Here is an 18881-nt window from a genome sequence, read left to right on the forward strand (position 1 = left end):
AAAAAAGTGTAACTGCTTGATCTTTGGTGGTATATTCTATATATGTCAATTAAGTCTAGGTTATTAATTATGTTATTGAGTTCTATAGTTTCCTTATTCAACTTTTGTTTGGAAGATCTGTCCAGTGGTGAGAGAGGTGTGTTGAAGTCTCCCATGATATTGTATGGTGGTCTATTAGACTCTTGAACTTGAGAAGAGTTTGTTTGATGAACATAGCTGCACCGTTGTTTGGGGCATATATATTTATGATTGTTATGTCTTGTTGGTGTATGGTTCCCTTGAGCAGTATGTAGTGTCCCTCTTCATCCCTTTTGATTAACTTTGGCTTGAAATCTATTTTATTTGATATGAGTATGGACACTCCTGCTTGTTTCCGAAGTCCATATGAGTGATGTGATTTTTCCCAACCTTTCACCTTCAGTCTATGTATGTCTTTTCCTATCAAATGCATCTCCTGTAGGCAGCATATTGTTGGGTCTTGTTTTGTGATCCATTCTACTAGCCTGTGTCTCTTAATTGGTGAGTTTAAGCCATTAACATTTAGGGTTATTATTGAGATATGAGTTGTTCTTCCAGCCATATTTGTTTATTTATGTTACTAAACATAGTTTGTTTTCCTTTTTGATTATTTTTCCCCCCTTTACTGTCCTACCTCCCACTGTTGGTTTTCATTGTTATTTTCCATTTACTCTTCCTGTAATGTTTTGCTGAGGATGTTTTGAAGACATGGTTTTCTAGCTGCAAATTCTTTTAACTTTTGTTTATTGTGGAAGGTTTTGATTTCATCTTCCTTCCTGAAGCTTAATTTCGCTGGATACACGATTCTTGGTTGGAACCCATTTTCTTTCAGTGTTTGAAATATGTTATTCCAGGATCTTCTAGCTTTCAGAGTCTGTGTTGAAAGATCAGCTCTTATCCTGATTGGTTTACCCCTAAATGTAATCTGCTTCCTTTCTCTTGTAGCTTTTAAAATTCTCTCCTTATTCTGTATGTTGGGCATCTTCATTATAATGTGTCTAGGTGTGGATCTCTTATGATTTTGCACATTCGGCGTCCTGTGGGCTTCTAGGATTTGGGATTCTGTCTCATTCTTCAAGTCTGGGAAGTTTCCTCGTATTATTTCATTGAATTGATTGCTCATTCCTTTGGTTTGGACCTCTATACCTTCCTGTATCCCAATGACTCTTAAGTTTGGTCTCTTCATATTATCCCATATTTCTTGGATGTTCTGTTCACGGTTTCTTAACAATTTTGCTGAGCTGTCTATGTTCTTTTCAAGTTGAAATACTTTGTCTTCATTGTCTGATGTTCTATCTTCTAAGTGTTCTACTCCGCTGGTAGTATTCTCAATTGAGTTTTTAAGTTGGTTTATTGCTTCCTGCATTTCTAGGATTTCTGTTTGTTTGTTTTTTATTACCTCTATCTCCCTGTATAGTTGATCTTTTGCTTCTTGGATTTGTTTATGTAATTCATTGTCGAAGTCGTCGAAGTGATCTTTCATTGTCTGATTTTGCTGTCTAATGTCTTCCTTGAGACTCCAGATCATCTGAAGCATGTATATCCTGAATTCTTTATCTGACATAACATCTACTGCAGCTATTACCTCTTCTAAAGTTGAGTTGACCTGCATTGCTTGTGGTCCTTTCTTTCCTTGTCTTTGTATATTGCTCGTGTTTCTTTCTGCTTGGTGAAACTGTTGTGTTTTTGAAATTTTCCCCCTATATATTTATATTGCTCTTGTATAGTTGAAAAGTCTCCCTTGCAGGGGCGGGCGGCGGCTCTGCTCCTCCTCCAATTGGGGTGATCTGTCTACCACGCTGGCGGGCCGCTGGGACTGTTCTGCCGGTCGGTCGCAGGTCTGCCTACCTTGGAGGCACGGGCAGTGTCTCTGCTCTGCCCCTTCTCCAATTGGGGTGACGTGATACCACACCAGCGGGTCGTTGGGCCTGTTCCGGATGCGGGTGGCGGCTCTGCTCGGCCCCTTCTCCAAATGGGGTGACGTGACTGCCACGCCGGTGGGACGCTGGGCCTGTTCTGGGCACGGGCAGCGGCTCTGCTCTGCCCCTACTCCAAATGGGGTGACGTGATTGCCACGCCGGCGGGCTGCTGGGCCTGTTCCGGGCTTGGGAGGCGGCTCTGCTCTGCCCCTCTGGCCTCCACAGTATTCAGCAGGACCCGGATCGAGAAGCAGTTTCCGCAGGTTCTTTATCCCTGGGCCAGAGCAGTTCTGGGAGCCAGAATTCGGCCTCTCCGGGCTTGGTGTATGTTCTGATAGGAGCAGGCTCCAAGAAGCAGTTTCCGCGGGTTCTTTAGCACTAAGTCTGAGTAATTTGTCTGCGAGACGCAGACAAATATCAGCCTGAAATTACCTGTTCTATAGCTGAAAGAGCTGCGATCAGTCGAAAACAGGGATGGTGACGTCAGCTCTCCAAGATGGTGGCCGCTGGCTTCCTCTGTGGTCTGACCGGTGTGGAGAACCGAATTGGACAGCTTCCTTCCCCCGTCTCAAACCCAGAATTCAGCTCTGAGTACAGTAAATGCACAGCTGGCGAACCCGCAGAATCTGCAGTGCTGTATCTTTGCGTTACTAGCTCGTCGTTTCCCAGCGCGCGCTGCAGACTCTAGCCACGGGGCGATTTGCTGAATAAGCAGTGTGACCCTCCATGCGGACAAATCGCTCGCGTTTGAGCCCCCGTAGCTGATCCTCGTGCGATGAAAATCCTTCCACTAGGTTTTGGAGCACCCCAATTTTGCTGGAAATTCCTAACAAGATAGCTTTTAGCCGTTCTAATTCATCATTTTCCCACACAGTGACGCGGTACACGGAGGTGATGCACTCCCTTCGCCGCCATCTTCCCTCTCCTAGAAAATGATCTTAACTTTGTAATCAGAAATTGTTTAAGCACATAATAGGAAATATTTCTCATTGTTAATATAATATATAAAATCCTAAAAATAATCCAAACCGGGCTGGGGTTGTGGCTCAGTGGTTGAATGCTCGCCTAGCATGCATGAGGCACTGGGTTCAATCCTCAGCACCACATAAAAATAAAACAAAGATATTGTGTCCACCTAAAACTAAAATAAATAAATAAATAAATAAATAAATAAATAAATAAAATCTATAATTGAATGCTATACCAAAGAGTCATAAACAGTCATTTGGAAAGCTCTATTTGCATTTCACATTTTTTTAGTATCAAATCATAACTTCTAAATTGTGGTTTAAAGCTCAGTTTCTTTTTATGATCAATGATAAATAATAATTTTAAACAAACGATTTAAACAAAAATGACCACCTATAAATAAAATATCACAACTTTTTAGTAGTTACAATAGAGCCTAATAAAATATAGCACTAATAGAATAGCATTAAGTGACAAATAAAGTAAAGGACACATCAATACTTACAAAAACATAAACAAATTATCAGTAGAATTCCATTATGATGTAACTTAATGAGGGATTCTAGTGATAAGAAAATATTTCTGTATTGATAAGAAAATATTTCTGTATTAGGGTTCTCTCGAGGAACAGAATCAACAGGAAGCATGATTATAAAAAGGGGATTTATTAGGTTAGCTTTTGCAACTAGAAGCTGGATAGTCCACAATGGCCATTGGCAGGATGGAGAGCTGAAAGAACCAGTAGCTGGGCAGTCCATGAGGCTGAAGCCCCAGAACAAAAGGGATCAATAGTGCTACCCTAGTCTGAGACTGAAGGCTTCTGAAAACTCCCTGCAGGATCATAGGCAGTGACCTCTTTAGAAGAGTGAAGAAGCAAGAGTTTGATATCCTCATATGATCACAGCAGCAATCAAGAACCTGTTCAAAAACAATCCAGGTTGCATCTGCTGCTGCTTCCTTGTTCTTCTTTTATTCCATCCAAGCCATCACCTATTGGATGGTGCTACCCATGCTTAGGGAGGGTCTCCACTTCAGTTGGCTATCCCACATGCCAATCATTCCTAAACACACCCTCATTGTCATACCCAGAAGCCTCTTAATCGTGGGCATATCTTAATCCAAATTGACAAATCAAATTAACCATTACAATTTTATTTTTTTTATTTTTAATTTATGCACACTAATTATACAGCATAGTGGGTTTCATGGTGTCATATTTATACATCAATACAACACCGGGCAGGAAGATTGCAAGTTCAAAGCCAGCCTCAGCAATTTAGCAAAGCCCTAAGCAACTCAATGAGACTCTGTCTTTAAATAAAATATAAAAAAGGGCTGAGGATGTGGCTCAGTGGTTGAGCAACCCTGGGTTCAATTCTTAGTACAAAATGTGTGTGTGTGTGTGTGTGTGTGTGTGTGTGTGTATCACAATTTGATTATATATATATATATCGCAACATGTCTTAAACTTAATTGATCAAATATATCACAATTTGATCAATTTCATTCCCTAATACCTCCATTTACCCTCTTTTCCTTTACCTCTCATCCTTTTCCTCTAAACTAATAGTCTACCTTTTACATTTGTTACTGCTGTTGACTGGTGACGAGTCCTTGCTTCCCCAGTGTTGAAGTATATCACCAGAGAAGCATGCCGAGGCAAGGTCAGAGTGGAAAGTAGAAGTTTATTAAAGGACAGCAGAAAAGACTTCTCCTGGAGGAAGAAGGGAACCCAAGAGGTGGAATCCATGGAAGTGCGGTTGTTTCCCCTTTTTATAGTTCTTTCAGTGATGGAATGTAGGTGGGAATGCCCAAAGGGTGGGGCACAGGTGGGCCAAAGAAGTAATCTTCATTAACATTTCTTTGGGATGGGCTCTGGGCCTTGCCATTAACATTCCAAGAGTTGTTCTACTTCTCCCAGAATTCATTCTCAACATAGCCTCCATTTTGGATCTTACTTGATATTAGACCCAATTTACCTAACCACACTGACTACCTAACTTTAAATCTGGCTTCCCATTCATGACATCATTTCCCCCACTTTTCTAGTTTCCACCTGAGAGAAAACATGCAATATTTGTCTTTCTTATTTCACAGAACATGTTGACCTCCAGTTTCATCCATTTTCCTTAACATAATTTCATTCTTATTTATGGCTGAATAAAACTCCAGTGTATATCCACCACATTTTCTTTATCCATGCATCTATGTGATGGACACCTAGGCTGGTTCCATAGTTTGGCTATTGTGAATTATGCTGCTACAAACATGGATATGCAGGTAACTTTTTCTTTTTTTAATTCTTTTTTTTTAGAGAGAGAGAATTTTGATATTTATTTATTTATTTTTAGTTTTCAGCAGACACAACATCTTTGTTTGTATGTGGTGCTAAGGATCCAACCCGGGCCGCATGCATGCCAGGTGATGCGCTACCGCTTGAGCCACATCCCCAGCCCATGCAGGTAACTTTAAGTATCTTGACTTTCTTTCAGAGAAATAATGAGGAGAGTAATAGCTGGATCATATGGTGGCTATATTTTTTAGTTTTTAAAGGAAACTTTATATTGATTTCCACATTGTTTATACTATAAATTAGTCTCATCAACAGTGTATAAGAGTTCCTTTTCCCATGCATCCTCATCAGCATTTATTGTTATTTGTATTAATGATGATAGTCATTCTGACTGGGGTGAGATGGAATTTCAATATGGTTTTGGTTTGTATTTCCCCATGACTAAAGATGTTGAACACTTTTTGCATATAATTATTGTCCATTCATACTTCTTCTTTTGAGAAGTATCTGTTTAGTTCATTTAGCCATTTACTAATTTTTTTTTGCAGGGGGTTGATATTTTTTGAGTTCTTAATATATTCTGGGTGTTAATCCTGTCATAGACTAGCTGACAAAGAATTTTCTCCCATTCTGTAAGCTGTCTCTTACTTCATTTCAGTCAAAAGGACTTATTTCATTCTTTGGTGGCCTATTTGTATTTTATCACCCATTCATTATATCTGCTGGAAATATAGTACAACAAAATTTATTATTTCTCTGTCAAGAGCAGAATCTAGATAGCCTTAGAGCCAAGATAAATCTACTCAAAAATTACTTCAGTGAAATTTCAAAAAGGTCACAGGCTAATAAACAAATCCCAAAGTGTCTATTCTAAAACTTATTGGTGAGAAATAAGTTTAGCTTGGACAGGGTGTAGTGTTATGCTCGAATTCGGGACCCCCAAAGACCACCAGAGACCCAAGATCGATGTAAGCAGCAAAGAGGTGTTTATTGCGAGCTAGCTTGGTCCTCCGTGCACACACAGCAACTGGTGACGCTGAGAGGCCCCAGCCCAGGGTTTGCAGCAGTTTTATACATTCTTTGGAGAAGGCAGGGACCCCCACATACATCATAGCATCTCTTAGCAAATCATCACACACTGCAGAAAAATCAAATAACAACTCTAAAACATGATTAGCACATTCACTGGCGGGAACAAGTTGGGTAAGGGTGATTGGTCAGTACAAAAGGGGTATTCATTTGAACTGATTGGTTTAAGCCAAGAGGCGTGTACATGCTGAATTACGTGGTTTTCCAACACGTTATCAACTGCCATAAACTACTGGGAGAGTCATCTGGCATCCCAGGTATTTCCCTGTCTCATGCTGATTGGTGACTGCTAGGGGGTTGCTATGGATCCCCACCTAGCCTGACTGAGTCAGGGACACCTGGCACAGCAGATCTCTCCTGTTATTTGTAGATAAACCACTTAGCAGGGTTGGAATGTGCCTAGGAGTGCTCTGTGGGTCTTTTCAAGGACAAAGGTCATGTCCCTTCCTTGGACAGGCTTTGCTCTGAGATAGAGGCTGGTTTTTCAGTAACATGTTACATGAAATCAGGATTTCAAAGAAGATACTGTTCCTCAGTCCCCTTGGGAAGGTAGAGGAGGGGAGGAATTGTGCAAATAATTAAAAAATACTCAAGAATTTTAGTCTAAGGAGACTTACCAAAGCATTGGTTGTAATTATTTTTACATAGCAGGCCCATGGAGTGACTTATTTGTTTTGGGTCTTCGATTTTTCTGTTTTCATTCTTTCATCACAGTTTATCCCAAGTACTTAAAAATAAGTTTTAAAAAATGTTCATCTCAGGGGATACCAAATTAGATTCAAAGGGATCCTTTGTGCCTTTTGCTTTGTCGCCAAGGTCAATTACAATTGTAAAATGTAAGGGGCTGATACCACAAGGTGTGCAGGTCTGTTAAATGTCTATCTTTCCCCCCATTTTATAGGCAGAGACGATGGAATGATGGCTTACAAAAACCCATTAGGGTCTCCCCACTGCTCTCAGGACTGTAAGACTGGAAGATGCTGCACCACACGCCCCAGATCACCAAAGAGATTCCACTTTATTACAAAAGGCTGTGGGTTTATATAGACCTAAGGAGAGGTAGCAGGGCTGAGGTAGATAACGGGTCGCCCTTTTATTGGCAAGCTCTTCCATATGTCAGTTCTGGAGCCCAAGAAGTTAATTCTTATTGGGGCTAAGGCTTCCTACCAGCAGGATTTGAACATTGGCACCAGCAGGAACGTTTCACGCCAGTGAAAGAAACAAAGAGATAAAAGAGGGTAGTTAGATGCCATGTTGGGATTTTTCTCTGGGGTGCTGCTGCCGTTATATGTTTTTCCCAACATTCCTCCCTTTTTGTTCTCTTAGGAATTGGGGCATCATTGGTCAGATCTGGCTGCTTCCAGCTGTGCAGGGGTGGTGTAGGGCCTAGAAGGAGAAGTGGAGGAATGTTTGGGGGGACAGATCTGGGGATATCATGGCAACCAGAAATAAAACCCAGTGGCTATAGACAGCTACTTCCATAGGGGTGAAGTCTATGAAAGTTCCCTGAAACCACAGTCGTCAATGGCATCGAACCAGTCCTGGATGGAGGAAATAGTTGGTATCAGCCACTGGTCCTGTAACAGAGACTCTAGGAAATACTGGAAGCATTGCCTTGACATGGAGTCACCAGCACCTGAAGAAGATCAGAGCAAACAAAAGCAGGATGAAGATAAAAATTAAAGCAAATGTCAGTTTTTGGCAGAAGTTCCATGTCGGGGGATTGACAGAGAAGAGGCCAAAGGCCATGATGAGGCTTAAAAGGACATAAAAGCTCAAGAATTCAGGGTGGCAGATTAAGAGGTTCTCCGGGCTCGTTGTCTCCCACTGTCCCATGTCCATTGCATTCCATCGCGCCTGGTAGTGAGCTTCAGCAATGAGTGAGCTGTTCTCTTGAAGATGTTGGGGGTTTATTGGTCATCGGAGGCTGGTAGTACCTAAGCAGAAGCTGGTTGAAAGTTTGGTTAGAGATCTTCCGTAATTGGCCCTGTAGGAAGCGAAGCAGACAGGGCAGGAACAGACACATTAGGAAAAGGAGACATATGGGCCCTTAAAGAGGCAACAGCCATGACTGGAAGTGGGCTAAAAAGAAGGTGACAAATGGGTTTTGGTTTGGTGGATTTTTCAAAGAGGTAGCCAAGTCAGTGAGCTTGACTACATTAGTTTCCACAAGGCCTGATTCACTGATGTAGTAACAGCATTCTTCCCTCAAGAAAAGACAGGTTCCACCTTTTTCGGCTGTGAGTAAGTCTATAGCTCGTCAATTTTGAAGAGTAACTTGAGCCAGGGATGTGACCTGCCTTTGTAAAGATGCTAGAGATTCTGCTGTAGTAGTGAGAGCTTGTTCAAGTTTAGAACTTAAGTTCTGTACAGCCCATAAGGAGTGTCCTAGAGCTCCACCAGAAATTCCTGCTCCCGCCCCAGATACAGCCAGTGAGAGACCCACCAGTATTGGAAGGAAAGCAGCCAGCTTATTCCTCACTGGGGAGACAAGAGGGCCTGCACTTCAGCTGGGGTATAGAGAGTCAATTGTGGGACAAGCGTCACCAGTATACATGGGGTAGAGGGGTTGGTGAATAAGATAGTGAAGAGAGAACCATTACACCAGAAGAATGAGCCAGGTGGTGCAGAGAGGGTGAAGTTAAAGGTGATGTTAGAGTGGCAAAACTTTGACTGGGAGACACCCAAGCCCAGGAGGCAGCGCCGGGGAATCACAGTATGGTTAGACTCCTCGGGCTCCCATAATGGAGCGTCGGGTGAAAGGGTTCGGAGAGAACGGCGGGCAGATGGAATGGAGAAATTTGAGAGGTCAGAAGCCGAGAAGTTCAAGGGAACTGCTGCAAGCAAAGGTCGAGTCAGAGAGGCACATAAGTAGCAATCAGTTGGTGTGATGGCGGGGAGGGTTAGATTTAAGAAGGTTACAGTTTTAGTAAGTAGTCGTAGCCATGAATACTGTGGTGAATTCCCGACATTAGGCTCATATGGATCCTGTATGGAGTCTAACAACTGCTGTTCGGAACGCTTTAAGACGAGGATGATGATGTCCCCTAAAAAGGGTGATGACTGTGAAAATACCACTTAGAAGAGTGGGAGTCATGGTGGAGTATGGGCGGTTACACGAGACAGGCGAAGCTTTAGAGGATAGTTAGGATGTGGAGAGCAGGAGTAAAGGGGAGGTCTAGGAGGTGACTCTCAAGGCTCCTCTGGGGTAGTCTTGTCATCAGCAGGTAGGATGGCCTCTGGTGATATGGCTTCAACAGGATTCCTCAGTTTGATCTGCTATGAAGCATAGCATTGCTGAACATAAGTGGGATGAGGTGGCCCAGTTGAATCCAGTAACATTAAGGGCCCGATTACAGCCAGTGAAAGGCCAATCGCCTTGGCCCATAGACTGAGAGCAGTTGGTGCCGTCCTGTTGCCATGTCGGTTGGATGTAGAAGCACCATCTGTGGGTTGGGATAGAAGCTTGAGAGAGATTAATGATTAGTAACAGGAGAGGGATGGCAAGAAACTTTGAGTTTGGTGGGCCCCAGAATGGTGGAAATATGACAGTATGGGGTCCTGTCCGGCAAGGTTTTAATGACTGAGAATGTAGCTCTCGAAGTAAAACTGCATCACCCCTTTGAAGAGGGTCCGATTTAATTCCCGATTGTGCTGGAACAGAAATAACAGATGGTTCAGGAAGACACCAGTCTGCATGTTCTCTTAGGAGTTTGTATAGGAGCATGAGATAGGGCAGGTAGGACATAAGGGAGGAGGAGTGACAGGAAAGTTTTAGTTGATTAAGAAAGGCATCCATAGAACAGCTCAAAGGGGCTAAGGCCTGAGGGGGCTCTAGGGGTTGCCCGAATTTGGGTGAGGACCAATGGCAAAAGATTGGGCCAGGACAGTCTGAGTTCAAGCAAGTTTAGTGAGATGATCCTTGAAAATGCCATTAGGCCTCTCAACCTTACCCGAGGATTGGGGTCAGTGGGGGATGTGGGGCCTCCAAGTGCTGTTAAGGCCTTTGGAAACTAGTTAAACAATCTGAGAAGTGAAGGCTGGACTGTTGTCTGACTGGATGGAGGCAAGAAGTTCTAACCTAGGAATGATCTGCTCAATGAGGATGGAAGCGACAGTGTCAGCAGTTTCCGATGGTGTCAGCAGTTTTCCTGGAGGAAGGGAAGGCTTCTATCCAACTGTAAGAGAGTGCTATCCCCAAATTATAGTTAAATCCTGTGTCAAGGCCTGACCAAAGTGGTAGGGACTGTCCCTGAAGCCTTGGGGTAGGCCTGTTCATGTCAGCTGTTGAAACCTAAAGAGTGTAAGGTCTTCCCATGTGAAGGCAAAAGAGGTAATAAGAGTCAGGATGCAGAGGCACTGTAAAGAAGCCAGCTTTAAGATCCAGGACAGTAAAGTGAATGGTCAAAGGGGGATATGAGAAAGAAAAGCATGAGGGTTGGAAACCCAGTGGATGGGAATAACTGCCTCATTAATTAGGCGGAGTTCCTGGACTAAGTGATAGGCTCCTGAGGGTTTGTGTACCAGAAATATAGGAGTATTACAGGGAGAGTCAGTAAGGATTGGGAGTCCCTGGGCCAGCAACCGGTGTATAATGGGCTTAAATCCCTCCCTATGGGTTTTGGAGATAGGAAATTGGGAACACAAGGAAGTTTAGTTTGGTGTTTCAGCTGGGTATGGACTGGCTTGTGGTGGGAGGCAATAACCAGCATGGAGATGTCTCAGACCTAGGAATCAGGGGGCAATGGCATAGTAGGTACTGTCAGGTCATTAGAGAGGGTAAGCGTTAAAGGCCAAAGGAGATGGGTGGTAGTATTCTTGGGGTGTAATTGGAGGGTGGCTCCTAATAATTGGAGAACATCTCTGCCTAGGAGAGGAACTGACAGGATGGAATGACCAGAATAGGGAGTGAATGGGTTCCCTCCAGGGCACAGGCCTGCATGGAGCCATCAATTGGCTTGGTATTGTAACATTTTGTATCCTCCCTTTCTGTTTCTAGCAGGTTATTTATGGTGTTTCTGTAAAAGATACTATGGTCATTCCATATCTCCCCATAATACTCCCATTTTTGTCATTAAAAAGAAATCTGGTAAATGGAGATTATTGCAAGATTTAAGAGCCATTAATAATGAGATGGTTATTATGGGACCTGCTCAATCAGGGATTCCTCAATTGTCTGCTTTGCCAAAAATCTGGCATGTTTTAGCCATAGATATTAAAGATTGTTTTTTTTTTTCAATTCCAATTCATCCCGAGGATAGTCCACGTTTTGCATTTACTATCCCTGCATTAAATCATGAAGGTCCTGATCACAGATATGAATGGAAAGTACTCCCTCAAGGGATGGCTAACAGTCCAACTATGTGTCAAATATATGTTAACAAACCAATCCAGCCACTTAGAAATCAAAATCCTGAACTACAAATATTTCACTATATATATATATTGGCACATAAAGATAAAAACATATTGCTGGAATGTTATGCCACACTTACAAACTTATTAAAAAATTATAATCTAGAGATAGCAATAGATAAAGTACAATTAAATTTTCCAATTAATTATTTAGGAGTTCTATTATCCTCAACCATGGTCTGTCCACCAAAAATTCAAATACGAGTAGATCAACTCAAGTCACTTAACAACTTTCAAAAGTTATTGGGAGACATAAATTGGATAAGGCCTTATCTAGGCATACCAACAGGAGAGTTGGGACCTTTATTTGATATTCTAAAAGGTCCATCAGATCCAAACTCACCTCGCATGTTAACTCCTAAAGCAAGAAAGGCATTAAAAATTATTGAAACATATATGGAAAATATACATTTGGATAGAATTGATATAAGTTTGCCTTTATTATTTATTGTACTACCAACAAAAAATATTCCTACAGGAGTATTTTGGCAAGAAGGTCCATTATTGTGGATACATTTATCTTATTCTCCTAACACTATTCTTACTAGGTATCCTGAGGCTGTAGGACAATTAATACTCAAAGGAATAAAAGCAGCGAAGGGAGTGTTTGGAATTTCTCCCAATAAAATTATTACTCCATATACTATGGATCAAATTGATGAGTTAGCTAATGAGTTAAATACTTGGGCAATAATCATGTGTAAATCTAATGTTTCATTTGATAATCACTTACCATCTAATCCTTTGTTGTCTTTTTGGTCTATGCATCCTGTAGTTTTTCCAAAAATGACAAGAAAAACCCCTATCATGAATGCTCCAAATATATTCACTGATGGGTCAAATAATGGTACAGCAGCAGTAGTTACCCCTGATCAAACTTTTACATTTTTAGTACCCAAACAATCAGCTCAAAAGGTAGAGCTTAATGCAGTTTTACAAGCCTTTTTGATGTTTAAAGATTCTGTATTTAATTTATTTTCTGATAGTCAGTATGTAGTTAATGCTATAGTATCTCTTGAAGATGCTGGTAGGATTTCCCCTTCTTCTACTGTTTTCTCTTTGTTTTCCACTATACAAAGTCTAATCTGGGACAGAAAAGATCCATTCTTTATAGGACATATCAGGGCACATACAGGATTGCCTGGAGCCCTTAGTTTGGGCAATGATTTAGCAGATAAAACTACACATGACATACATATTTTCTCTACACTAGAAGAAGCTACGAATTTTCATAAAAAATTCCATGTTAATGCTAATACTTTACAAAAGCGTTTTAAAATAACTAAGAAACAAGCCAGGCATATAATAAAACAATGTCAAAATTGTGTGACCTTTTTACCACAAGTTAATCTTGGAGTCAATCCTAGAGGACTGATACCTAACCATATTTGGCAGATGGACGTCACACACTTGCCAGAATTTGGAAAATTAAAATATTTTCATGTTACAGTTGATACTTCTTCCGGATTTTTGATGGGCTCCCTTCATGCCGGAGAAAAAACTAAAGATGTTATAGCTCATTGCTTACAAAATTTTGCCACTGTGGGTGTTCCTAAACAGTTAAAAACCGATAACGGTCCTGGCTATACCTCTACCTCTTTTAAACAATTTTGCTCATCAGTTGGTATTACTCATATAACAGGAATCCCATACAATCCACAGGGACAAGGCATAGTTGAAAGAGCTCATCAAACTATTAAAACGTACTTATTAAAGCAAAAAGAGGGAATTGGAAAGGGGTATATATCCCCCAAAGATAAACTTAAAATAACGCTTTTTACTCTATAAACTTTTTAAATTTGGATTCATCAGGACTTAGTGCTGCGGAAAGGCATATGTATCCAAAAAATGTACATAAGCCTAAAGTACTTTGGAAAGATATTCTAACAGGACAATGGAAAGGTTCTGACCCAGTGATTGTCTGGAGTTGGGGCTCTGTTTGTGTGTTTCCACAGGGAGAACAGCAACCGATTTGGATTCCAGAAAGACTAACTAAAACGATTTCTACAGATCGAAAAGAAGATGATTTGACTCAAATCCATAATAGCTGATATCCAGAACTCCAGCTTGGCCATTCTTACATCTGCGACTGTGATTAACCAGGATGCTTTTTTCAATATCTATCTTATTATTGCATTTTTCCACATCATAAGGTTCTATTTTTATTTTTTGAGCTCATACAAACCTAGGTTAATGTTTTTCTGATCAGTTTTATTTTTTGACTGTGGAGTTTTTAAACATTGCAATGGAGATTTCACCTAGGTAAAGCTACAAGGCCTTTATTATTATCTTATGTGTTGTACGTTTGTTTGCACATTTGTGTTTTGTGTTGTATGTCTGTGTGTGCGTATGTCCATATTTCATATATGAGGAGCGCTCATGAGAAAATGGATCCGAATTATTTTTTTTATTCACGTGATTTAAATGGCTTAATTTAAATTAGGTAAACAGCTGTTAAGGATTCTTTTTAAAGGTGGTTAACAGATCTGCTTGTTTACTAATTTAAATCAGGTAAACAGCTGTTAAGGATTGTTTTTAAAGGAGGTTAACAGATCTGTTTGTTTACTTTCACCGTTCCTTTTCATTATATTTAATAATTCTTTTCAGGATAATGTCTCTTTAGCATCATTGACAGAATTCCTATCTTCATCCCAATGAATATAACTCATCAAGTATGCTCAATCAAGGAGTCAACTTACTTTGGGAGGAAACAGACTTTGGGAGGAGATGGACATATTGATAGATTCCTCCACTTTGAACTGCTTGCAGAACTTGCCTGGACTGTGTAACTATCCTTTGGTGCAGCAAATTGTGGTAATGCTGGCATATCTTTGCTGATGGTGTCACCAGTGATGCAATTTTTATTTCCTTGCCAGCGCACCACATGTTAATTGTGGTAATGCTGGCATATCTTTGCTGATGGTGTCACCAGTGATGCAATTTTTCCAAAGGAACTGTCAATTGGCTTGGTGTCGTGGCATTTCTGTATCCTCCTCCCTTCTGCTAGTGATGGTCTAAATTTGGGGACCAATGGCTATATGCTGGACCGGTAGTCAGTGACGGGTATGATCCAATTGCAGTGGTATCAACCTAAGACAGGAGGCTGACACCTAAAGGTCAGTTTTCTGATGACGGGTAAGAACCATATGTTGAATTGGACAACCTACCAGGCACGGTCCTTAAGCCACATTAACCTCACTCCCCCACTGGCACCAAGGCCAAATTTGGGGGCCAACAGAGGTGAGGCAAAGAACCTCACCCCCCCACTGGTGCATAGACCTATCCACAAGTATGACTGTATGCTGGACCGGTAGTCAGTGACGGGTACGATCCAGTTGCAGTGGTATCAACCTAAGACAGGAGGCTGACGCCTAAAGGTCAGTTTTCCAATGACGGGTAAGAACCATATGTTGAACTGGACAACCTACCAGGCACGGTCCTTAAGCCACATTACTTGTTGTTTAATTAATCAGAAGGAGGGAGATGCTGGGAGCCATCAGCCAAGTAGGTATGACAATTTCCTTGCCAGCTACTCCCGTGCTGTCTAGTGGAAGGACTCCTGAAAGGTGACCTTGCTCAAGGACCAGGGCGGATCCGTGTTTAGGGTGTCCCCGGTTTAGCATAATAGGAGATTAGGGTGTTCCCCCTTTAGAATAGGGCGGTTTAGCATAATAGGAGATTAGGGTGTTCCCCATTTAGAATAGGGCGGTTTAGCATAATAGGAGATTAGGGTGTTCCCCCTTTAGAATAGGGTAGTTTAGCATAATAGGAGATTAGGGTGTTCCCCCTTTAGAATAGGGCGTATCCTGCTGCCTGAGTTCCTCTTGAGTTCTTAGGGTCAGACAATATATTTGGGAGACAGAAGCCCAGAAGTGTGGATTTGGGCAGAGAACGTGGATTTCCCCCGAGCGTGTTTGTAGAAGGCCGGTGTGAGATCGGGAATAAAGAATTGCTGTTTGAATCTACAAGCTGTGTGGTGGCTCGTGATTTGTGCCCAGCCAGAGACTGCGGCACAGGCCAGCTTTACAGTTCTGTTTGGGGGGGAAAGGTTTGTCATTAATCCCCATAACTGAGACCTGGGAAAGAAACAGAGGCCTAGAATGGGCAGGCAAGACAGAATAGGTAGCCCCCGTGTCCACAAGGAAGGTTATGGACTTACCTGCTGCCTGGAGCATTACCCTGGGCTCGGAGAGGGCTGAGGGGGTCTGTGAATCTGGGCTTCTTCAGTCTTCTGCAAACCCCAAAAGTTCAGGAAAGGTGACTGCCTGACTGGTCATACCCCTGCGTAGAGGCACCGAGGAAGGGCCAGCCAGGGGCAGTCAATCTTCCAACGTCCTGTCTGCTTACAGGCAGGGCATGGCCTGGAAGGAGGCTGTGGGTTTGGGCATTGGTGAGCCCAGTGACCTTCGCATCCATATTTGAAGCAAGCCTCTGGTGGAGAGGAATGCTGGTTCCCCTCTGAAACTTTTGCTGGAGATGTAGGCCTCAGGGCTGCTGTCAAGGCCTGAGTTTGGGGTATTACCTTCTTTTCTGCAATGGAGCCTGCTTAAAGGGCCATTTTCACCAGATCTCAGATAGGGGTCTGATAGTCCTCCTCAGCTCATTTGAGCTTTTTCTAATATCATGAGGCGATTGAGTAATGAAATGGGTTGCTAACACTGTAGCCCTGATGGGAGACTCAAGATATAGCTTAGTGTATTTGGTTAGGGCCTCTGTAAAGCGGTTGAGAAATAAGGATGGATTTTCATCAGGGTTCTGGGTAATGTCCTTCAGTTTATCAAAGTTAACTACCTTATTAGAAACTTCTTGCATGCAGTCCCAGTTAGGTTCAGTTATGGGACGTGCACTGGGACTATCCCTTCAGCACCAGCTACTTCCCTGAGAGAACAAAGGAACTGTGAGTTATCTGATAAAAGGGATCAATGGGACACTGACAGGAGAAGAGAGGCGTGAGTAGGGGGGAGGAAGGGCTTATCAGTAGAAGAAGTGAGCAGAGTGGGGAGAGGGGGAGAGGCTCGGAGGGATCCGGAGATCCCACCCATTGCAGCCAGGTGGGACCCATCCTGCTTGCCCCTTGGAACCAGGCAGCAAAGGGAGGGACGCACTAGTCAGGGGCTCTCGCGAAAGCTGCTGTGGCGCAATGAAGGTGAAGGACTGCGGCTTGCCCGCCGGCTGAGATGGGATCCCGAGTCCTCTCTAAGACGCCGAGGGCACACTACCGGCCCATTTCGCCCGCCGCACCGGGAAGGTGGAGCACCAGTGCACGTGTCTGGTGGCCAGGCAGACTAGAAGCCACGGGTGGAGGCGGCAGACAGGAAGAAAAGGGAGGGGAGGGGGATGTCTCCGTGGAAGAGGAGGGGACGTGCACAGGCAGGGCCGCAGGGGCGGCTGCAACAGGGAGGTGACTCAGACGGACAGACACGGTACCGCTGGGAGGGAGAGCAGACATGAAGAGCGGAGAGAAGGGCGCAGAGGAGAAGGTTGGGAACAGAGAGCAAAAGGCAGGACGGGGAGACCTGGGAACTCTTTCTACCCTTTCAGGCACCGGCAATAGTTAAAAGGTCCCGGAGGAAATTTGGATCTAACGAGCCTTCTGGAGGCCAATGATTGTCATTATCTAGCGGATATGTGGGCCAATCTTGGGTACAGAATCTGATAAGAATTTTGGGCTTGAGGTCCGGGGAGAGAGAGAGTAGCCAAATTCTTAAGGAGACACTTGAGTGGTGAGGCTTCCAGTATAGACAAGGAGGCACCCATAGTTAGAGAGTGGAGGAAGGGACAGCAGAGGGAGAAAAAGAATTAATCCGGGCCGTAGAAGCTTCCTGGAAGCGTAAAGCAGATGAAGGATCACGTGGGCATCCCCGAAGTGACCAGTCCACTGAGAGTAGGCACAGAGGGCACAGCTCCGTCGTCACCGACGAAGTGCAGTCTGTGAGACTCTGTAAGGTCCAGGCCGCGAGCCACCTGAGGTCAGGAAAATTTTTCCACTGGAACAAGAGAGAATCAAGGAAGGAAAGACAGAGCCCCAGCAGAACGCAGCTCTGGGTCAGAAGTTCAGCTCCGGGCTGAACACAGCTCTGGCGGGGGAGGAAGAGACCAGGGAGCCTCTCTCGTGTAAACCCAGAAGCCTCATGCCCCAAAGGGAAGTGGGTCGCCAGAGGGTCTACTGCGACCAGGGAAGGTCTTAGTGGAGTGCATTCCCTCCTCCTTATTGGGCGTCAGGATCCTGCCGGATGATCACTGTCACTTTTCCAGCTGCTAACCTGAAGGGAGTTGGCGAGCCGGGGAGGGAGAAACTTATCAGACCCAATCAGTAGTGAGTGCACGGAGCCCGCTCCCAAAAAGACAGACAAGGGCGAAATATGTCGTTGGTGATGGCGGTGGAGGAGATGGGGCTCGGTTTGTCGTGCACAGGTTTTCGGCACCACTGTAAGACTGGAAGATGCCGCACCACACGACACAGATTGCCAAAGAGGTTCCACTTTATTCCAAAAGGCTGTGGGTTTATATAGACCTAAGGAGAGGTAGCAGGGCTGAAGTAGATAATGGGTCGCCCATTTATTGGCAAACTCTTCCATATGTCAGTTCCAGAGCCCAAGAAGTTAATTCTTATTGGGGCTAAGGTTTCCCACCAGCAGGATTTGAACATTGGCGCCAGCGGGAACGTTTTGCGCCAGTGAAAGAAAAAAGAGGAGAAAGAGGGTCATTAGATGCCATGTTGGGGTTTTCCTCTGGGGTGCTGCTGCCGTTATATGCTTTTCCCAACAAGGACAAGTCCTAAATTCTAGGGTGGCTGGGTCTGATGAGCCAGGGCAGTATATGGAGACCAGAAATGGGAATAAGGAGAAGTAGGCAGGACAGTAGTAGGGGGATAGACCTTTAGGACCATATGGATCATTTGATGATTTTTTATTTGTTTATTGTGGTGCTGGGGATTGATCCCAGGGCCTTGTGTATGGAAGCCAAGCACTCTACCAACTGAGCTATATTCCCAGCCCTCATTTGATGATTTTGAAAGTCACTGGAGGGTTTTGAGCAGAGAAATAATTCCAGAGTTCATTCTAGCTGTCATAATTGAGAATGGTCTTAAGAAGTGTGAGGGTAAAAGCAAGAAGACTGGACAGGAGGCTATTACTATAATCCAAGTAAGAGATGATGATGGATTAGACTAGGTGGGG

Source organism: Callospermophilus lateralis, chromosome 7 (genome assembly GCF_048772815.1).
Source record: "Callospermophilus lateralis isolate mCalLat2 chromosome 7, mCalLat2.hap1, whole genome shotgun sequence".
In the NCBI taxonomy this organism is placed as follows: Eukaryota; Metazoa; Chordata; class Mammalia; order Rodentia; family Sciuridae; genus Callospermophilus; species Callospermophilus lateralis.